Raw genomic sequence first — 18,339 nt, 5'->3', positions numbered from 1 at the left:
GCTTCTCAATTCTAATTTAATTAGCCTACAATTTGCTCTCTTGTTACCCTGTAGTTACCCTATTTTTGTTACCCTGTAGTTACCCTATTTTATGCAGCAATGACACAATGACACATTTTTGGGTTTATTGTTTGCTTGTAAACTTACTCACTGTGAAACAGTGCTGACATTCTGTAATTTTTGGCACATCTCTTTTTTTTGAGTGTTCTCAGTGTGCTTACACTTCATGCTACTGCAGATATAATTGATTTCCACTGGTAAACATGTGCATGCTTGTGTACGTGTCTCTGAAGCTCAAACTCGGTGTTTACCCCCCTCAGTGAGTGCCTATTGATGTCCATATTAGGGCTTTGTATTGGTAAGAACCTGGTGATAGGTATGGCGGAATGGTGTTGTGATTCAATATTTTGTGATATATCGCAATACTGTAAGCAAGACGATATACTGAGATTTTTTTATTATCAAAATTTAGATAAAACTGCCAATAGTATAAAATCTGAGAAAATGAAAAGCTTATGTTTCAATTAGTCAGAAGAGTGAAATCTGAGGGGACATCATAATATGAACCACTGTCTGCCAGCGATGCTTTAATCAGACACTGTGGTTTTGAGAATTAATACAGTAATCCAAAACATTACAATATTGTGATACTTCGCTATTAAACAACGCTTTTGTTCACACCTAGTCCATAATTACTCCACACAAACTGTAAAAACACTCCTATAGTGTAGCCTAACAGGTAATAGCTTGGATCTCAGAAAGTTTGCTTTTGTTTTCTTTTATTTCCCATCAGTCTGCGGGTGAGGTGACGAGGGTGGTGAAGAGATGGGGTCAGAGTTAGCGAGTCCACCGGTAGTCCTGGCAGGCGGCCTCTTGCCAATCACTGTGACTAAAGCGCAGCACTAATGAGATGGGTCATAAAACGCTCCTCGCCACCATTATGAGTGATGAGATGCATTAAAGCTGACAGGGTATTACCTGGCTGTAATTAGGTTTTGTCATGGATTGAATTATTTCAAAGCGGGCTATCTGCGTAATCATGCAATTTGCGGGGGTGAGAGACGCAAAGGGAGAGAGAGAGAGTGAGAGAGAGAGAGAGAGAGAGATGGAGAGCGCGAGACTGGCTCTTCTCTCTTTTTCGCACCCCTCCCCCCAACGACCACTTCATCTCGCGCATTATCACGTCAATTATTCAGCACAGATATGTGAGTTATGTGGAGAGATGAGCTGGGCAGCAGTACGGTACACACACGTGTGTATGGGTATATGTGTGTATATATAGGAAAGAGAGAGATAGAGAGAGGAAATCTAAAGGTGCATAAAGTTATAACATGCAAACCCGCATGCAACTTGCAAGTGCAGGCACACATTCACACACACGCATGTGCACACACAATCTCTCACTCTCTACAGCGCAAGGTGATAGAAACATCTCAGTACAACCAACCAGGCTATGGCTCTTGTGCACTAAGCTTCCAATCAAAAATGCAAGCAATGCCCTGTGACCACGTTACTGCACCTTCTGTCACACAAAACTCATCCACAACATCCAGCCCCCACCACCACCATTACAATTTTAGATTTTAGGCTACTCATCAGACTTCCATGGTGGCAAAGTTAGCAAACACACAAACTTTGTCCAAACACTTGCACAAGTCTTACATATAAATCATAACAGGACACAATGCTCCACCCCCTTTTTCCCTTTTTTTGCACAGGCAACTCTAGACTGAGTGTATAAAGAGGGGAAAATCTTCAGGATACTGTACCGAGCGAAACAAGCAGCAGCCAAGCCGGTACTCTTCAGGTCTAAGCCTGGACTCGATCCCCTCTTCTTTCTCCTCCTCTTCCTTCTTCTTCTTCACAAACAGAAAGCAGTCCGTTTCCTTTACTTATTTTTCTTATTTCCTTTCTCCTTTCTGTCTTTTCTCCTCCACGCAAAAACGACCGACTTCCTGTTTTCTTCCCTTTTGTCCTCTCCTGTTCTGTCCTCTCTTCTTTTCCTCTCCTCTCCTCTCTTCCCCTGTCCTCTCCTCTCCTCTCTCTGGCAGCAGAGTCGAGGCGGACCTGAGCCGGCCCTATTTAAGCACCTTCCAGCAGGTCCCTAGTTAGCAGCGCGCTCCAGCTCATCCAAGAAGCTGACAAGCACCGTTAGGGAAGGCAGCGCATGTTGCTCTAATGGACCTCATTAAGCTCTACTTACAGATGTTCTCTTAACATAATTGATCTGCAGCGAGTTGAGAGGACGGCAACCTATTCCCCAGCCCCCAATTATGGCCCGGTAATTAGATCCCCAACCTCCAGCTCTCCACATTCACCCTTCCAACATTCCGAAATATCAAAGTATCTCTTTCTCTCAAAGCAAAAACCCTCCTGCTCTGCTCTCCCCCCACCCCGCCCTCCACCACCACCTCCACCTCCTCCACCACCATCACCACCTAACCTCCACGCCTCCTCCTCCTCCTTCTCCCAAAGACTCCATCCCTCTGACAGTATTGACAGTCAGATCTGCTAACCTTTGTAGTGAAGCCAGACTTAGTAGTGCGCTCACTCCAATTGACAGAGCTCAGTCTTCTTTTTTTCTGCCTCCCTCCATCTCCCGCTCTTTTTTCTCTCTCCCTCTCTATCTCTCTCTATCCCCTCTCACAAGCTTGCTCGCTCGCTTGCTCCCCCTTTTTCCTCTCTCTCTCTCTTCTTCTTCTTCTTCTTCTCCCTGCCGAAAAACCACCCTGGGAAAGAGTGAAGGATGGTGTGCGAAAGGGATGAAACGAAGGAAGGTGGGGAGGAAGGGAGGGCAAGAGCACGAAAGGGAGGGAGCGGGAGTAGAGAGGTAAAGAGTGAGAGAGGGGAGAAATAGAGAACAGAGAGAGAGAAAACAAGTTTGTACTTTTGATAAAAGGTTGTAATGATAATATCTGTCAGGGGAGGATCTTTTTTTATAATGTCTTTTTATCTCTGATAATTCCTCTGATGGCAACTCTGAGAGTGTCTGCGAGAGAGAAGAGGAGGCTGGTGGCGTGAAGGGTTTGAGGAGCGATGGCGAAGCGTTTATAATGCCAATCAGAGCCACTCCTATTACCCGTCTAATTAGCGAGCACGCTAAAACACAGAGCACTTAAGGGAAATGGGGATGTCACACTTCTTCACTTAAAAGGGGAGACAGTTTCGTCACACTGGGAGAGAGAGAGAAAGCGCGGGGTGCACTCGATGCCAGTCATTGGCGGGCACGTTTTTCAGGAGCACAGGTTGTGCGAGTGTTTGTGCCTTTCAAAAATAACAAAATAATAAAAAAAAACTGCATACTGTATAGACACAACAAATCAAGCTATAAGCGGTGTCAACATTCAGACAGACGTGTCTTAAAAGAGTCGACATCTTAACCACTGCTGTTCATAAGCACAGTGCAAAATGACCGTATGCCTTTATAGATTTATTATTATTTATTTAGGTTAAAAAACCAGAAAATAGAAAAACTAAGACATAACACAATAACAAAAATCCATCAAATTTTGTCCAGTTGTTGTGATGTAAACAGCATTATTTACAGTGGTTTGTTGAAAAATGTTTGACTTGGTATCAAATCATACTGTCTTATTTCTTTTTAGTGGTGAAAGAAACTAGATCATGATATCCACAACACAAATATACTGACATGCCAATTCCATATATACATAAGACAAATATGGTGAACAATGACTTTTGACATGTCCCATTAAAGCCAAAGCATCCAGCATTGAATGTAGACATATTTTCTGCCAGATTTACTTCACACGTCTGTGTGCTTGGACAATTCTAGCCAGATGCTGCCAGTCACAATCATTACCACATCTTCTATAATGTATTTGCAGAACACATATGTACAGTACAGTACACTGTATTGTACTGATTGAAGAATGCAGACGCAAACTCAAAAATGAAATGTTACATCCAACTGACCCACTAAGGAACCTCATTGGAACACTGATAATTTACATGACCTTGCCATGAGCACACTGGCCAGTGTTTAACCTCACTCACAAGATAGCACCTCCCAACTTACACAGATTTGGGCATTCCCATGCTCTAGCCTGAGGTAACACTTTGTGATCAGTTTACCAATGGCTTTTACATGTTATTATATATTAACATTGGAAATATTACAGGAATATTTCTTTTTTTTTTTATAAAAGGGCAAGGTGGAAATGCAAAAAAAGAATGATAGAAAATGATAAAAAAAATATTAGTCAAGCTATTTGGATCTGAAACATCCGGTAATCCACTGTACCGTTGTTTGTGGCCAAAACTACTGTGAAACATTGTCTCATGCTTTAAGAAGCATTTTGATGTTCTGTTATCTCTCAGGGACATTAAACACTGTAACACTGTCTCCTGCTGCTGCCACCATTGTGAACTAGTGAACACTTCAAGTTTCTCTAGAATGGCCCATTTAAAAAGAAACTTCTCGGAATGACTTTGTTTACATCTTAACGATTGAATTATGCAGAAGTTTTGAAAAATCGATGGAATCCCCCTTTAAGCATTGCTCTGTGAGAATATTACAAATGATGAGATTCAAGAACATCAATGCAAACTGACTTTCCCTCATAAAACACTAAGCTGATCATTCACCATCATTAAAGCCTGCTGCATGTTTTCCAGTAGGCTTAACTTCTTTGAAAAATACTCAGTTACTATCATGTATTAGTGACTATTCGTAGTAACTAATTAGCAGCTAACATGTCAGATCTATACATTGGCATGTCAAAGTCAAGAGATAGCAGTATGTATATAGCAGTATTAAACTTTAGGGAAGGGCTTGGAAACACCTATATCTGTATAAGCTGTGAGGTGTTATCCTATGGCAATGAGTTTGCTAATGAGCACCAGATGGATGGGACATTGCATTTTTTAAATTGTTTGGGGCATTTAACATTCATTAATCAAATACATCATTGATGGCATTACCACCAACAGTGGACAGGGCAGTGGATGGTAATGATTGTATATGGTGGCATTTAGCTAGAACTGTCCTTGCAAACAGACAAACAACTCTGGCAGATCATCTGGAAGATGATGATAGTCCTACTGTAACAACTCCTGAAGCATACATTAGTTTAAATATTTAATGTTGAACAAAATACATATATCATAAAGAGAATATATAGAAACAGTCTTTTCTTGATAAAGTCTTTGGCGTAGGCCCTGTCATTGGCCCAGGGCTTGACAGACGTGGGAGACAGGAAGGAGCCAACCCCCTGGGCATCCAAATGGGACCATCTTGGAGGTGGTGGGGAGGAGAAATCTACTGAATAACATTTGGAAATGCCAAACTATTTGAAATAAAGGATTAAACAGATCTAGCTTCAAGAATTGTAAACTATATATGCAAACGTTTTAATGGTTAGCCAGTTATAGAACCGACCTTCTCCTCAAATGATATAGCAGAATACATTAACACTCATCAGATAAGTCCAACCATGGTCAATTATTTCTGTGGGCTCATATAGTGACTACCAAATCAATATTATCAAAATTAATTACTGTGGAGTTACTATACGGAGCTTTAATTATTGGGAAGGTGGTAGCCTCCCTACCCCCCCAGACATTATGCCTATGTCTATCAGTTTTTCCTCTGTTCTTTTAATAAGCTTGGTGGAAATGAGCCAGACTCTACTGTCTGTGCTAATCAAGTGTGTTCTACAGAAATGGCTGACAGAGGCTGGGTTAAAAATCTTCCAGTATTATTGCTTTAAATGGTTTTACCACTCTAATACCAAATGCACAAACTGTTCATTTTCTGAAGCTTCAGTGTGAGGATCCAGTGAGGATAGCATCGAAGTGTGTGTGCCTGTTCCTGCACGCGTCCTGCTCCCCGTGCAGGGAAACGCTCGGCGTCAGTATCCAGGTGCGATGCCATGTGTTGGTTTATTGTGCCGCTTTATTTCCCTCCCCTTCTGACTGAGGCCCTCTGCCGAGCATCAGTGACATTTAAAGAAAGCCTCGGGAGTCTGCTCTGAATTCTCAGTTTAACATATGTTGTACTTTTAATATCCGCATCCTAAAGCTTCCGCAACTGGACACTACGCTAATACACACAAACACACACACACACACACACACACCTGACCACATCTATTCCCACTTTTAAAGTTCTCTTCTCCCAGAAGACAGTCATGTGACTCGTGCTCTAACGACCAGCAGTGCCTCTCCTTAGAGGGATAGAAGGTAATTGCTTCAGGCAGGTGACCCTCAAGTAGGGTCAAGGGATGCGTCGTTTTTAATGCCATCTTTCTTGCCCACTTTACCTCTCTTTCTTTCTCTCTTTCTCTCCCTTCTTCCTTCTCCTCAAGTTCTCTCTCTCTCTTTCTCTTTTTCTCCCTATCTCTCTCTATCTCTAACTCTCACTTTGGCCCACAGACCAATTTTAGCTTTTGGCAGTGCGGCGGCGACTGCTGTGAGTTACGGAGACTCTCTTTGACAAAGTCTGAAGGATCACCTTTAGTAATGGGTCTAAGGGGAGCCCTCTGGATTTAAAGAATATCCAGACCACAGGAAATTGGGTCCTACTAGTACACCAGGGGGAACTGATGGAGATTACTTAATTCAACTGGCAATTAATTTGCTCAGAACAAAAGCAAAGGCCAGTCTGGAAGCCGGAATATCTAAGTACAGTGTGATACTATTACAGGAGGGGTTGGTTGCTCAATGCCCTTGGGCTAGTTGGCCGAAGAAAGAGGATACAGGTACAGTTCAGGAAAAAAGAAAGATACAAAGCAAGTATAGTATCTAAGATTTAAAAAATATATAAAAAAAAACAGTTAAAACAGTAGTAGAAGTTATTGTGAAGTTTAAATATGCAAGGGAAAATTGTACAAATGATATTTCAGCCCAATATCTCAGTTTACCTCAAAATAATGTAATGACATCTGGCATAGATTTTAAACTTTTTGTTTAAAATGTTAGATTTTACAGTAAAAAGATGATATTTTCACAGCATATTCGGGAATTAACTGTTAATTTCACTTCCTTCATTGAACTGTCTTTGAATATTTTACCACTAACTGTCAGGATCTTCAGGCAGGAGGCAGACATATGAGCAGGTAAGACAGACTTTAATAAATACATAATAAATAAACATAGAAACAAACAAGAAACAAACGAGAAATATAGCTAACATAAATAAACAGGGAAAAACAACGAGGAACTAAACTAGACAGAAAATAACTAAAGAGGACTAGAGAATAAACAAGGAAATAAACTAGATATAACCAAGGAATTAACAAGGACTAAGTGATGCAAGAAACTAGAAAACGTGGAAAGACAAAACAACATGGGAAGGTGCAAAGACCGACAAATAAACACAGACACAAGGGGACTATATATACACACAGGAAGCACACACCTAGAGAAACAGGTAACGAGGGGCGGAGCAACAAATTACACACACTGGGAAACGGAGAAACACAGAGAAACAGAGCAAGGGAGTGACACTAACAAGGGAGATTTACAACTTTTCTTGATGTTTCAAATATTGTTTCTTTTTCATTTTTAATTTCATCCCATTTTCTCCTCAATTTAAAAGGCCAGTAACCCCACCCACTTATTAGGACTCCCCCTGTCACTAGTAATGCCCCCCACCACTAGAAGGGTTAAAACCAGCATTGCCTGCCTGCTACGCTGATGTAACATTACTGGGTAGCCAGCATACTCTGAGGAAAGCGCAGCGGCCCTGCTCTGATACATCATACAGCTAACAGACACCTATGCATACTAGCAACATACTAGGAGTTATGAGAGGAAAGAGACTTTTATTATAATTATAGAAATAATTTAGTTAATTAGTGCCTTTTCATGCCTTGCCTTCACCAACCTGGAGAGAGCAAGGCCAATTAATTTCTCTCGGACTCCGGCTGCTGATGCCAAGCAGCATGATCCGGAATTTTAACCGGCCATTGTGTCTTTATTTACAGCTGTTTACACATGGATAGTTATGTTTTATTGTTCATTTTACTACAAATATAACCCTAATTCAATAAGTTGACCTTCTCATTTAGAACTTGATGGCGGCAACACGTCAAAAAGTTGGTATAAGGCAACAAAACGCTAGAAATTCTGGTAAGTGATATTAATAAAATAAAACAGCTGAATCTACAGTACATAATATTATCAAAATATTCAGAGAATCTAGAGACTAAAGCTAAGGGACAAAGACAATGATGAGCATTGGATGCTAATGATCTTCGGGCCCTCAGGTGGCAATTCCATTAAAATATGCATGATTCTATACTCAAAATCACTGCAGAAAAGTCCAGAAAAAGTCTGACTTTTTAATATTTGTTGTTGTTATATACTAAGAATATAACAGCAAAGGAACTGGGCTGATATAATAAAATGATATTGTGAAAATATATATATATATATTGACCCTTGATTTTTATCTTATAGCCCACTCCATACATACACATATTTTCCATATTTATTTATCTTCTCCATATTCTAGATATATTGATATATTGGTATCTGTAGGCCATGTTCTGAAACTGATTTAACCATTAGTTTTGTTTGTGACCTACATAGGAGCCCTAACTCAGTGATAATCAGACTCACAGTAACCCCTCACCAAAGCTATTCCTCTCTTAAACTGAAAAGTACAAGCTAAAGATAGCCTAAACACTTCTCCTATAATTTAGCTGAAGATGAACAGAAAGACATTGGAAAGACTGTGTGAAACTTCTTTTTGCCAAAACTATTTCTATCGGCTAAGGAGTTTTGATTTGAAGCAAATGCAATAAAACATTCCCTGAAGCTACGCTCAGAAACGTCAGCCTACACAAACACTGCGTTCAGTCCGACTAAACTTTGAATTAATTGTAGATTGTGGTGAAAAATAAAGTGTGATATGACTTTACAGGGCCAAGAAACTCCGTGAGCAATTTTTCACTAATGGCACGAATTCCACCTTTGAGAAAATGATAATGAATAATCCGTCCTCATTAAAGTTGCATATGTCAGAGTTTATTGATCAGACCAGCGCTGTTAATGCCATTACTGTAAATGATTTTGTCACAGTGATATTAATATACTTAAGACTGCTGATTTAATCAGGCATTTTTCTTACTGCAACGAAGTCTACAAGGCTGAATATCAAAACGTACGTTGCGAAATCTCTGCGTATCAAGCTGATCCCTTTCAGAAATCGTAGGATTTGGGCATTCATGAGAAATTAAAAGGGTGCTCTAATGGAGCTCTGCTGATTGTAGGAGAGTAAACATCTATAGCGATGAAAGTTTTGATCGTTTGCACGTGACAGATGAGGCTATGGGTTGAGCTGCTGTAGGTTTTTGATTTGAGGTCATTGTTATTTACATTTCTCTAATTAATCTTCCATTACAATAGGCCTCTACTGTCAGTGAACACACACATACACACACACACACACACACACACACAAACCACAAGAAGATGAACCATTGAATAATATCTCCTCAAGTCTTTAATGATAACCTTAAGCAAGGCAATGCAATACAGCTAACTGCTACATAATATCAATCGATTCCATCCGGCATGCTTTCCCCGAGTAGCTCGGCTGAAATTACGTGTGTGTTCAGAACTGAGCATTTCAAACAGACTGCTGTATACCTCCGCGGCAATCAATCAGCCTTAATCCAAAACCAATTTACTCCGCCTGAAGAGGAAAATATCTTTTAATCTCTCGCAGACAATCACTGATTGCAGTGCAGAGCATCAGTTGACAGTAAAATTGAGCTGGGCTTGCAATGGAACCTTTCGTTTATGTGCTGCGAAAAAAAGACTCTGTAATAAGATTTAATGGCACCATTTTAGCATACGCCTATGGTATGGCTGTGAGGTTTGCACAATCTATACATCTTATCTTTTCTGATGCTCAGTAACCAGTTCAATCTATTGATTCTTCAGGATTAAAACGTAAATATCATGCACACACTCAAATCTTTACCATCTGTTTTTAGATGCTAAAAAAAAACAAAAACTCAGATGTGATTTTTTTTGAAAGCTTAGCAAACAACAAAAAAACTCATATTTAATACACTCCACATTTTAAATACATTTTTAAGACACACTTCGTCTTTCTCCCTTTGTCTGTTTTATAAAAGAGAGCTCCTCTGAATACTGATCAATAACCTGCAATTTCAGGCAACTATCACTGCAAAACGAGCAGATATCCATTAAATCCATATCTAATTAGTACAGCGTATTGTGTGCACCATAAGGTAGAGAAAAGCAGTAATATTCTCCTACTTTATGTCCCTATTGCTGTCTGTGTAATAGCACTAAATATAAAACTGAAATCTCTTAAATATTAATCTGAGCTAGCAACAAGCCATCTGTCATACCACAGCTTAAAGGGCTAGTTCAGCCAAGCAGTGCTAATAATGAAGGAAAGCACGGCTACGTTCACATTATGAGCTTCATTAATCAATTCAGATTTTTTTGTTCAGATTGGATTTAACTTTAATCTTAATGGTTTACACTTATAAATGCTCATTAATTACCTGTTTATGTCTGTAATGTGGAGGACTTTGTTTCTGAAATGGTTTATACATGTTGCCTATGCATGGATATTATACATGAGGAGAGAGGTCTCTGATTGAAATCTGAATAGGGGTTTTTGTAATGCTTATAAAGCTGTCTGTTTATGAATCTTACTTAAAAAAAGGGCCAGTCAGCTTTCTGATTATTATTATTTTTTAAATAATTTTTAAAGATTTTGTCATTGATCTACAACATGTTATTGAAACAGTAATTTTGTTTCTCCACATTCATAGAGATTGGAACCTGGTCTTGTGTAATTGGAAATAACTGTTCTGTGGTGTTGCAAAGACTGTTTACATACATAATAACACAAATCTGATTTTTTCGGAATCGGAATTGATCTGAAATCTCAAACAATTAAATTCTAACAAGTGTGGTTTATATTTAGCAACCAGAGAGTTGGACAGTGGCTTGGGACAATTCCTATATTATACTAAGCAACCGGGGCATTGGCACAAGTGGCTCAGGCCCATTCCCATATTATAATTAGCAACCGGGGCATTGGCACAAGAGGCTTAGGCCAATTACCCTATTATACTCAGCAACCAGCGGTTGGAAAGTAACTCTTGCCGATTCCCCTATAATACTCAGCAACCGGAGCAATGGCACAGAAAGCTCAGGCTGATTCCTTTATTATACTCAGCAACCATAGCATTGGCACAAGTGGCTCAGGTCGATTCCCATATTTTACTCAGCTACCAGGGTTTTGACACAAACTGCTTGGGTCAAGTATAGGGAGACGCAGCTTGCATAGGTGATGATTACATACTGTACCTAATGTAAACAATGCACCATATCAAGACAGGATGCTTTCATTGTCATTCTATCTAAGTACAAGTACACAGTCGAATGAAAAAAAAAAAATGGAGTTGATTAATGAGGGTTGCAATGTAAATGTAGACAAAGTGACTCAAATCTGATTTGAAAAGTGTGGATTTGACATGTTCCCACAGTCATGAAATAACCTATGTCTGATCTGTGTCACATTAAAGCAAAAAATATATTTACAATACTAAATATTCAGTCTGTTAATTTGAATGTGACACTAATTATATGGGCTAGCTTTTTGCTTTTTAACATTTAACATTTTTTTAAACACATACTGTAGAAAGGTAGTTGGTTGAATTAAGAACATAACATGTAGATAAACATATCTGATATATTCTGTGACCAATTTATTTGTTATACTTATATGGTTTAATTTGTAAAGGCCATCACACACCAGATGTAATTTATTTGTGTGATTTATTTGGAAGTCAATCAATCAATTCTGACACATTTATAACTGATGATAGCACACCAAAAGCTATTTTTCAGTCAGCAAAAAGTGATCTATTATTATATTTATCCTCTTATTGATTTTTCAATACCTGACATGAATTCACTCAACCAATTACTGATGTCTCTGGCCATGACATACCAATCACCCAGCAGAACAACAAACTGTTGTGTCCCATCAACCCAAATTTTCACCATTATCAGTAGGATTAATTTGTGCTTTGCGTCCGGTTTGTGTGTCGTGTAAGTTGTCTGAATGATGCGTTCACCTTTATATTGCTAGAGAGTGACACCAGGGGCCAGAATCTGAGAGCAGACATCACATTGTAATGCTCGGGCTCTGAAATGAAGCCTTTGTAAAAAGGGATGATCTCTGAGGCTTTCAGCTGGTGAGATCAGGCTCGGAATTTCATTGCAACGTGGATCTGTGAGCACTAATTGGCAACATGAAGCGATGCTTAGATGTCACCCCTGTACTCTCGCTACAATTTTCCCACCTACACACGTCAGTCAGCACAGTCACAGGCTCCAGTCACTGTTTTACACAGATCTGAGACCAGTTTGAGGGTCTCTTACGTAATGATTCAGATACAGATTTGAGTAAAGGAGGAACGCAAAGAGTTAATGACATTAACTCTCATTCTTCTCCTCTGCTCAGTCTGCTCTGACATTACTACAGCAACCGGCTCTGCACGAAACACGGAAGGACGCCTCCTCTCTCACTATTACCATTAACCTTCAGCCCATTCTCATCTTCGCTATGCGCTAATTGACTCATACATGCTCGGATCATGAGGTCCTCAGCGTGTGGTAAAAGCCAGCGCAGACGGGACACACAAAGGCCTCATTACAAAATGCCGTCTAACAGAGTGCCTGAATGTGTGAACACTGAGTGGTTTTCTTGGCCATGAGTAATATAAAAAGTTGAGCTCAAAGAAGTCGGCAAACTGTGCATGCACTTAGCGGTTCCTGTAGTTAAGCAGGTTTTTATAAACTACCTACTGTTGAATGACTTCAAGGTAAAATTATGCCAGTAGAGAGTAGAAAAGAAACATTTAAAGTTAATTATGTTACTATCCAGATGGCATGAAAAAGAGGCCCAACGGCATTGGTTGAGACTCAGCATTGGCCATAAGGTATTGGCTGAATGTGGTTTGAATTCAACAACTGGAGAGTTGGAAAGTGTATTATATTCAGAAACCGGGGCATTGGCACAAGAGGCTCAGGCCGATTTCCCTATTATACTCAGCAACCAGGGCATTGGCACAAGAGGGTCAGGCCAATTCCCCTATTATACTCAGCCAACAGAGTATTGGCACGTAAGGGGGTCAGGCTGATTCCCCTATTATACTCAGCAACTGGAGCATTGGCACAAGAGGCTCTGGCCAATTCCCCTATTATACTCAGAAACCGGGGCATTGGAACAAGAGGCTCAGGCCGATTACCCTATTAAACTCAGCAACCGGGGCATTGGAACAAGAGGCTCAGGCCGATTACCCTATTAAACTCAGCAACTGGAGCAATGGCGCAAGAGGTTCAGGCCGATTTCCTTATTATACTCAGCAACCGGAGCATTGGCACAAGAAGCTCAGGTCGATTCTCCTATTATACCCAGCAACCAAGGCATTGGCAGAATGTGGTTTGAATTCAACAACTGGAGAGTTGGAAAGTGTATTATATTCAGAAACCGGGGCATTGGCACAAGAGGCTCAGGTCGATTCTCCTATTATACCCAGCAACCAGGGCATTGGCAGAAGTGGCTCTGGACGTTTCCCCTATTATACTCAGCAACCGGGGCATTGGAACAAGAGGCTCAGGCCGATTACCCTATTAAACTCAGCAACTGGAGCAATGGCGCAAGAGGTTCAGGCCGATTTCCTTATTATACTCAGCAACCGGAGCATTGGCACAAGAAGCTCAGGTCGATTCTCCTATTATACCCAGCAACCAGGGCATTGGCAGAAGTGGCTCTGGACATTTCCCCTATTATACTCAGCAACCGGGGCATTGGTACAAGAAGCTCAGGCCAATTCCCCTATTATACTCAGCAACCGGAGCATTGGCACGGGAAGCTCAGGCTGATTCCCTTATTATACTCAGCAACCAGGGCATTGGCACAAGAGGCTCAGGCCAATTACCCTATTATACTCAGCAACCGGGGCATTGGCACAAGAGGCTCTGGCCAATTTCCCTATTATACTCAGAAACCAGGGCATTGGAACAAGAGGCTCAGGCCGATTTCCCTATTATACTCAGCAACCAGGGCATTGGCACAAGAGGGTCAGGCCGATTCCCCTATTATACTCAGCAACCGGAGCAATGGCACAAGAGGCTCAGGCCGATTCCCCTATTATACTCATCAACCAGGCTGTTGGCACAAGAGGCTCAGGCCGATTCCCCTATTATACTCAGCAACCGAGGCATTGGCACAAGAGGCTCAGGCCGATTCCACTATTATACTCAGCAACCGGAGCATTGGCACAAGAGGCTGAGGCCAATTCCCCTATTATACTCAGCAACCAGGGTGTTGGCACAAGAGGCTCAGGCCGATTCCCCTATTATACTCAGCAACCGGAGCATTGGCACAAGAGGCTGAGGCCAATTCCCCTATTATACTCAGCAACAGGGGCATTGGCACAAGTGGCTCAGGCTGATTTCCCCTATTACTCTCAGCAACCAGAGCATAGGCTATTGGCAGGGTATTGGCACAATATTCCCCTAGTATACTCAGCAACCGGGGCATTGGCACAAGAGGCTCAGGCCGATTCCCCTATTATACTCAGCAACCAGGGCATTGGCACAAGATTGCCCTAGTATACTCAGCAACCGGGGAACTGGCACAAGAGGCTCAGGTGATTTCCCTATTATACTCAGCAGCCAGGGCATTGGCACAAGAGGCTCAGGCTGATTTCCCTATTATACTTAGCAACCAGGGCATTGGCACAAGAGGCTTGGGTCAAGTATAGGGAGATGCAGCCCACATAGGTGATGATTACATGACGTACCAATCTATACACTTAATGCATACAATGTAACATATCAAGACAAGAGGCTTTTATTGTCATTCCACCTGAGTACTAATACACAGTCAAATAAAAATAATACTTATAAAATTCAAATTATTTACGTAGTCTTGCCACGAGCATGCTCGCATGCAACGTATACAAGTGTGGGCATTCCAAAGCCATCCCCAGTGATAACACTCCATGATCAATTTAAATACTGCTATCCCAACACTTCTAGCATGTCATTCTTAATGTCTCATTTGACTGATACTGTAGGCCACCGTGCTAAATCTGAGAGACAACATCCACAACTAACTTTGCCAACCTTTCACCAGGATGCAGGACAGAGCCGTAGCAGATTCAAAACAGATTGCCTCCTCCCTGCGATCGATCCTGGGAGAGCAACTTTCCATCATGCAGAGATGGCTGGAGCTGAAGACGACAGCTAATTAAGATGGCTAATCGGCACGTTTCACTGAGGCCTGAGCAACTGCCACTCTTTACACTTCTCTCAGCCAAAGATGGTGATGTTGAAATCGGTGACATCACCACACTGCTAGTGATTTCTGACACCATCTAGTGCCATGTTCCAGCAAAGCCTGGAAAAAAACATAAGAGACGAAAACTTGGTCAGTCAAGCTGCCAAACTTCAGTACATTAAAGTTTAATAACGTTTATTAATGCCCATGATAATAATGATGAAATGATGTAGTAAAGTTCTTTAATGTGTTCATATAAACTGCAGTGTGAATCCAAAACTAACCAGACAGTATACAGTGTAACAAGCACATTAACCTTGATTCAGATTTTCAGGTGTGAAAACAATTGTAGTCACAGACATGCATTTTCTACATAATTTATAAATGAAAAGCTGTAGAGATGTATGCAAAGATACAATATCCTGTTCACTGAAACATCTGTGGCAAATGTAAATCTCCAAAATTTAAGGGCTAAATGTGTAACTGACGCAAACCCTAACTCGTAAATTTTTTTATTTCAGATTTTTTCCCCCATTTTCTCCCCAATTTTCATGGCCAATTACCCAACTCACTCATTAGGACTCCCCCCTATCACTGGTAATGCCCCAACACACCAGGAGGGTGAAGACTAACACATGTTTCCTCTGATACATGTAAAGTCAGCTACCGCCTCTTTTTGAACTGATGCTGATGCAGCATTACCGAGTAGCATCACAGCGCACTCGGAGGAAAGCGCAGCGACTCCGTTCCGATACATCAGCTCACAGACCCTTGTGCTGATCGATATCACCCTTTGGAGTGATGTGGGGACAGAGCGCCATCTACCCACCTAGAGAGAGCAAGACCAATTGCGCTCTCTCGGGCCTCCGGTAACCGATGGCGAGCTACATAAACAGGATTCGAACTGACGCTCTCCTGATCAGCGCTTAGCCTGCTGGAACACTCAGAGCCCCTCTGCTTTTTATTTTTAAGCTCTTAAGGTATCATAGTAAATCTTATCATAGTATCATATGCTGATGGCATGGAATGAACTCAATTCAACAATTCAGCTTTCAGGTAAAAGAAGTGAAAATGCTTTAAAACTGTTCTCTAAAATTTGACAAAATGTCTGAGAACAACACAGTAAAAGAAGATGACTGATGATCTGAAGCTAACTGAAAGTTTAAAGAAGAGAGAAGAAAGTTTTCCACACTTTGTGTGGTTTTAGAGTCATCACAACCCTGACAAGGATGAAGTAGGAAAAAAAATGAAAAATTGATCATGAAAAGGTTTGGACAACTTAAGAGCGCTGAGTTCTCAGATAACTTTTACCAAGGTCTCAGGCATTAAATAGCTTGTTTACTGTCATTGTTAGGAAAGGCCAGTCATTTCAAAGCCATCAGAGGAAAACATTGCTTGTGTTCTCCGCATAATGTTCAGCATTTTTCCACATCGCTCGCCGTCTCCTTGTCCTAAACATCATGGAAAAAACATGAATAGACCTCAAAAGTGCACAAGTCAAGAATTTCACACAACCAGAAGACTTTTACGAGGAATAATAGGCGACAATTCCTCAATCAAAGACTAAAAGAGGTGTTGGTGACATGGTGACAAAATTGAAAATAAGGAATAGGGGAACGTATTAGAAATGTGATTGGCCCTAACTGTAAACCAGACAAGGTCGTTTTTTGGTTGTTTGTTAGCATGTTAGCATTAGCACAGTAAAGAATAATAATAATAATAATAAGAAAGGGGTGGTCCAGAGCTGTTTATAATGAGCAGTTTAGCCATGCTAAGGCGGCTATCTTGTTATCTAATTCCCACTGACAGGCTGCCTCTTCAAGGCGACAAGTAGCACGGAACGCCCAGGGACGAACGAGGCCCACACAACGTGAACTCTCGCTCCACAAGCATGTCTACCAGTCAGATTAAGCTGCTGTATCTGCCCAGCCCCCTCCAGTGCAGAGGGCAACCGATGCAGAATGGGTAAACATCATGAAGACGTGACGTGTTCGTCACTTTTCTTCTTCCATTTTTTTTTTCTTTTTTTTTTGGTGTCTCAAGTCACAACCTCTGTAGGCTTGACGCGAATGTGTTCTGGCATAAAACTGCAAATTAGGCATGTAGTTCATGCTTCTTTAGGGGTTCAAAGACGCCCGAGATCGGGGCTTTTTTCCACCGATACAGGCGGAACACAGCGAAGAAAAACGGGACTGATGCACAAGCAAACTGTGAAAACTGGGAATCTTTACACCCCCCCCCCCCCCTCCTCCCGCCTCCTTTAGCGCAGGAGCGAGAGAGTCCCCTCCTTCATGTTTTAATTGGCTGCTCTCTTTGCTCGTCGCAGACCCAGTGGAATAGTTAGCTAATCCCCCTGTGATGATCACACCAGAATCCTGTTCTCAGAGGGCCAGGGGTACCGTTCGCCCGGCTCTCACATCACACCCCTCATTGTACCTGTAGATGTGATGGTTCAGACGCCATCTCCACAGTAACCAAACTTAAACACCAAGGTGGGAAACGTTTCTTCCTGTAAAAAAAAACAAGAACTGTCACATGTACAAAAAAAAAGAAAAAAATATGCCTACCCCCCACTTTGGACAGCTTCAATCCCGCTATGATCAGGGCGCTGCAGCTTTCCACATAGGACTACATTTCAGCTTTAAGTGGCAGAGACATAAACGAGAAAGAATACATTATCTGAATTGAATTAAACAGGTAATGCATTCAAACCAGATATTAATACAGTAAGTAATACATAAGTAAATATGTGGTTCAATTTTATTAATTTAATTTAAAATAAAGCTAAAGAAAGTTGTCACAATACAAAAAAGGCAATTAAACAGAATAGCAATAAGAAGACATACACATAAAAAGACAGACACCAAAACAAGGTCACATACTTTAATAGTTCATTGCTTTATCTTTGATTGTGGCACAAATTCACTGTGGCATTCTTTCAATAAGCTTCTGCAATGTCACAAGATTTATTTCAATCCAGTGTTGCTGGATTAATTTTTCACCAAGATCTTGCAGCAGCATTGATG

The 18,339-nt window shown here is 41.0% G+C and overlaps 1 protein-coding gene across 1 annotated transcript in view; it reads right to left on the bottom strand.

The window, feature by feature from the left end:
- The window catches only part of lmo3 (LIM domain only 3), a 56,294-nt gene extending 54,007 nt beyond the window's left edge, over nt 1–2,287 (bottom strand). The window contains exon 1 of the mRNA XM_007259754.4: nt 1,770–2,287. The gene's annotated coding sequence lies outside the window, so the exon portion shown is untranslated. The remainder of the gene's footprint in view (nt 1–1,769) is intronic.
- Between the last annotated feature and the right edge of the window lie 16,052 nt (nt 2,288–18,339).

The sequence above is a fragment of the Astyanax mexicanus genome, chromosome 2, assembly GCF_023375975.1.
Source record: "Astyanax mexicanus isolate ESR-SI-001 chromosome 2, AstMex3_surface, whole genome shotgun sequence".
Taxonomy (NCBI): Eukaryota; Metazoa; Chordata; class Actinopteri; order Characiformes; family Acestrorhamphidae; genus Astyanax; species Astyanax mexicanus.
Note: the sequence above shows the minus strand (reverse complement) of the source record. Positions and strands in the feature narration are given on the sequence as shown.